Here is a 5,499-nt window from a genome sequence, read left to right as displayed (position 1 = left end):
AGAATGTGACAGTGGGAAAGGCAGATCCAGAGACAAAGAGAAAGGGAGTGAAAAACAGAGCTTAAAAAGATACAGGAGGGCCGGCCGAGTGGCGCGTTGGTTAGGAGTTGGCTTGGGACACCAGCTCTGAGCAGTGGGGCCCCGGTTCGGATCCCACATGAGGGCCAGTGACGCTGCGCCCTCTACAGCTAAGATGGTGAACAACAGCTCGACCTGGAGCTGGGCTGCCATGAGTCGCCGGCGATGGCGTAGGCTGCAGTGAGGCTGCAGTGGGCTGCGTGAGTGGCCGTCCAATGGCCGGCGAGCGACTGCCTCACCCAGGAAGAGCGCAATGATAATACCAACATGGGCCAGTGAAGCGACGTCCTCCACAACTAGACTGAAGAACAAAAGGACAGCAACTTGTCTGTTCCCCTTCCCCAATTCCCCAGCACTGTTCCTCTACCCCAATTCCCCCCAAAAATCTTAAAAAACAAAACAAAAAAGATACAGGGAATGAAAAAGGCAGTGGGGAGAACAGAGAGATAAGAGGGAGCAGGAAGGAGGCAGGATGAGGAGGAGAAAAGACAGCGAGAAACAGACACATGGAAGAAGCAGGAGTGAAAGAACAGGGCGAGGGAGGAGTGTGAGAAGCAGACCAGCGGGAAAGTGATGGAGGCAGCGAGAGCGAACGGAAACAGGCTCCGTGGTTCTCGCTGCCCTTATTGATGGTGCTTCATTTCCTTGTGGGTTTGTGGGTTTTGCTTGGGAAATGTTCATTTTCTTTTCTTTTATTTTCTATTCTGTAGGAATTCTTTGAGGTTTGGACTGTGGTTAAGTTCTTTCAGAGAGCGTTTGCATTTGCTACTGTACGTTACCTGAGGGCCCTATCATTCCAAGACGTGTGTGCTTGTATGGTGTCAGTTTCAGAGTTCAGTGCAGGGAATACAAACCACTCAGTGTATTTGAAGCAGAAAGGTGTTTAAAATAGGGAACTGGGTATTTATAAAATCAATGGAGGGGCCGACTGAGTGGCTCAGTTGGTTAAGAGCTTGCTCAAGAGTGTTAGCTCTGAGCACCAGGGTTGCCGGTTCGATTCTCCCATGGGCCAGTGAGCTGCGCCCAAGCTGAGCTGCCGCAGAGCTGCCAACAGGTTCAGCTGGTGAGAGCACGTGCTCCTAACAACAAGGTTGCCTGTTTGAGAGGGTGGCTATGTATGCCCGCCTGCAACTAAAGACTGAACTTGGCACCTTGAGCTGAGCTACCAACCGGGGGGCTCAGGGAATAGAGCACGCGCTGTTAACAACAAGGCTGCCGGTTCTACTCCCGCATGGGAAGGTGGCTACACCCACCCGCAACTAATTGAACACAGCACCTTGAGCTGAGCAGCATGACTGGACTTGGAGCTGAGCTTGCGGCGCTCTCCACAACTAAGACTGAAGGACAACAACTTGGCTGTTCCTCTTCCCCAATTCCCCAATAAAATCTTGAAAAAAAAAAAGATATTTGAATCTGTAATTTAAAAAAAAATCACTGGAAAAACTGGAGGAGTGGTCATCAGGGGGCTCCCTGGCTTGTTGAAGACCATGTGACCGTAGTTTTGACTCCGGAAGCTAGGATTGGGAGGCCACTACTGCTAACTGCAGCTGTTACCCTAACAACCACATCGACCCACAAAGCTGCTGCTGAAACCCTGCAATGCTGCGACTGACCTCTGCCTCAACTGTCTTTTACACCATCTCCACTCCCTGATGGCCAGCAGAGAGAGCGCCTCTGCCTCACTTCCATTTACCAAATCTCACGCAGGTCTGTGCAGTTGGCAGAGCCGAACTCACACCTAGAACCTCGCTGCAAAGAGCCTCGAAAACTAAACTTTGACCTGCCAGCCTCTGCGATATAGAAGTTGGAGGCGTCCTGGGACCGTATTCAGCACAGAGCTCCCAGTAGTTCCTGTTCTGTAACAGCGTGGTTCTGGGAAGCCTTTTGTCAGCATTTGCCTATCGTATCTTTTCTTTCTTTTTTCTTCTTTTTTTTTTTTTTGTTTATCCTGTGAATGCAGGGTTGGTTTAATATTTCAGAAAATCTATTTAATTCACATTATTAACAGAATAATGGATAAAATAATCTGACAACCAAAATTGATAGAGAAAAAGCATTGGATAAAATTCTATAACCTACACAACTAAAAATAAAAATCAGCAAATTAGGAATAAAAAGGAACTTTCTTAATCTGATAAATGACATCTACCAGAAGACCTCTAGATAGTATCCTATGTAATGTTGAAAGATGAAATGTATTCCCCCTAAGATTGTAAAATTAATAAACAGAAACCTCATTTGAAATGGAATCAGGAGGCTAGATGAGAGAACTCTCAGGCAAGGTGTCGCTGAACACATTGCTGACCCCAACAGGCAGAGACACACCTTCTGGCGTCTTTTCTATCCCCTCATTTTAAACCTGTGGGTGACACTAGTCACTGGCTACTGAACACCCACTTCTAATTCCCTTCTTTCTGTATACTTTTGCTACATAGGCTGGGGGTGACTCGCCTCTCTTGCCAGGTGACAACAGTTTTGATGAATGACACACAAGTTTGTTGCGGGGTCTGGGAAGGTTTTTGCTTTTCCTGAAAAAGGAAGCAGTGGGACCATTGTTGCTTCTTTCCCCTTCCTGCCTTCAATGTAGATGTAATGCCTGGAGCCTTGGCCGCCCGTTCTATGACCAAGAGGAAAAGGCCAAGAGAATTGCTGGGGTGCCATCCCCACCTTGCAGCACCAGCAGCCACACACTTCCAAACTTCTACAAGAAAAATGAACCCACTTTGTTAGCCACTGTTAGTTGGTGTTTCTGTTATTTGTATTCAAATAGTAGTCCCAAACAACATAGAACTTTGTTTTTATGTGTGTCGTCTATGAATAACGTATAGATTTTGTTGTGCTCGCTAATCTGAAAGCCTCTGAATTTTTAAATGGGAATTTAATTCATTCCCCTTTCGGTACTGATATGTTTTGACCTATTCCTGCAATCTTGTTCTCTGGGTTTTTTTATGTTAGATTTCCCCCTTTTTCTTACCATCCATTGGATTGATAATTTATTCCTTTTCTCTTTCTTCAGGTGGTTTGGAAGTTGTACATGCAATTTCCTCTATCCCAACTGAGATAATTTTCTGATCTCTTTTTTCTTTTTATGTGCTGTACTTTGAGTACTTTCTACTTAGCTGTCTTTACATCCATGTTATAATCCTTTCTTTTGCAGTATCCAATCTGAAGTCAATTCTCTAAAACAGAACCTTTTTCAGATATAGCATTTTTCAGGTCTAAGATTTCCATTTGGTTCTTTTTTACAGTTTCTGTATCACTCCTAAAAGTTCCCTATACCTCCTCACCCATGGTACCCATCTTTACCTGCAACACCTTTAACACATTTATAATAATGACTTTAGAGTGTTTGCTAATTCGAGCGTCTGGGTTCTCTGTGGGTCTGCTTCTATTGACTGCTCTCTCCTCTTGATTATGGGTTGCATTCTCCTGCTTCTCTGCATGTCTCAGACATTTTGATCTGAACATTATGGATGATACACTGTAGTACAATGGTTTGTCGCCTTCCTCTGAAATGTGATGCATTTTGTTCCAGAAGGCTGTTGCAGTACTGGCAGGTACCGTTGCATTACCAGCAGGTAACCGTGCCCCCGTGGCAGCTTGTTTCTTGCCTTTGTTAGGGTAGCTTTATTTCAGTTTGCCCTCAGTCTGCGATGTGGCCCTCGCTTCTAAAATGTGGCCCTTCTGGGGACTTAATCAATAGCCCAGGAGGTTTACCAAGCATCTCTAACTTGGCTTGACTTGAATGCCAAGCTTTGTGTCAGCAGCTGGGCAGCTGCTACAATCTCTCTTCAGTCTTTTGGCTTTCCCGTTGTCACTTTCCATCGAGCCCCCTTGGAGGTATGACCTGTACATGCACAGTTGAGGGCTCAGCCAAGGATTTTAGGGGTGTTTGTACACAGACTTTAGGACTTTGTCCTTTCCATTTCCCAGCTACACCAGCAGCCCCAAAATCCAAATTCTGTTTCGTTGGCCCAATAAGACTGCCACTCTGTGTTTGAACTGTATTTCCTGTGTGCTGGGAGACTTAAGGAACGTTCTTGGGGGAAAGCATGTTACGTGTGGCTCTCCACTAGTTTGGTCCCTTCTTTGCTCTCCAGTACCTTCACTTAGTTCTTCATATTCTGTCCTGAGTTTATAATTGCCAGAGGCAGGATGCTTAATCTGATGCATGCTTCTGCGCTATTACCTGAAGTGGACCTTATCCTCTAATGCTTTAATGTACAATGAACTGTATTCAGTACTATCCAGAATTAACCAGTTCTATCCTGCCCTCCAAAAAGACAAAAGCCTGGTCTCTTTTTTCCGTCCCTCCTCTTTCTCCTTCTCCTTGAATTAATCTGGGATCTTCGTTCTCTATTATCATCCATTTGTTAGTTTTGTCACACGTAAACAATGATGTAAATGTCACTGGAAGTCGTAATGGCTTCCAGGCTGGCACTGCCCACCAGACATCACATCTTCTTCTTAGAGTCTCTTTGTCCTGCTGTGTTTCCATCCTTGGGAGCCTTTCAGAGAGCAAATCTGAGAGTGACAGACTTTCTAAGGCTCGTATGCCCCAAATATTTTATTCCGACCTTTCACTTGAATGCGAACTTGGCTGAGTTCAAGCTCATTTTTTCTTAGAACCTTGATGGTATTGCTCTATTTTCTCCTAGTATCCCATGTTGCTGGGGGCTCATATACTTCTTACTCCTCTGTAAGTTCACTTTCTGCTTGTTTTTCCCTTTGGAAGGTTTTTTGTTTGTTTGTTTGTTTGTTTGTTTAATCCTTGGTATTGTGATGTTTTGGGAAATGTGTCTGGGTTGGTCTCATTTTCAAGTGAATCATTTGGCATCAGAGGATTCTTTCCACATGAAAACCTATATCTTCAGATCTGGGAATTTTTCTTCTATTATGTTTTAATTATTATTTTTATGCTGCTTTCTATCCCTGTCTTGAGATTCGTTAAATGCCTTTTAACTTTTATTCACATTTCCTATCCCTTGGCTCCCGCCCCCCTAATAGCCTGTTTTTGTCTCATGGATGTAATATTCTGTCTAATCTCTGAGGATTACTTTAACATGTTTGTGAAATGTTTACATGGGTGCTGGTCTCTGTTTATTGAGTGTTTCGCTTTTCTTGGCATTAGTTTTCCTCAAAGGTTTGGTGATTTTAAATGTTGTGCTCCTGTTTGTGTTTGAAAGGCCCCATTCCCCTGTGTGGAGGCAGGCTCTGATCACGAGCTGGGAAGAGGAAGGACCATGCATCTGGACAATGTGCAGCTGGGATGCAGGCTCCCATCCAGGGGGGGTTCCCGTCTTGCCTGGGGAGTTCTCGCTACATGGGGCTTGTTGTGTCTGTCTCACATCAACGCTCTGGCCTGTGGGCATGCTCACTGACGCAGCTTGCATGAGGTGGGGGTGGGGGTGGGGATGGGAG

Source organism: Hipposideros armiger, unplaced genomic scaffold (genome assembly GCF_001890085.2).
Source record: "Hipposideros armiger isolate ML-2016 unplaced genomic scaffold, ASM189008v1 scaffold_46, whole genome shotgun sequence".
NCBI classification, from domain to species: Eukaryota; Metazoa; Chordata; class Mammalia; order Chiroptera; family Hipposideridae; genus Hipposideros; species Hipposideros armiger.
This window is presented reverse-complemented; position numbering follows the sequence as displayed.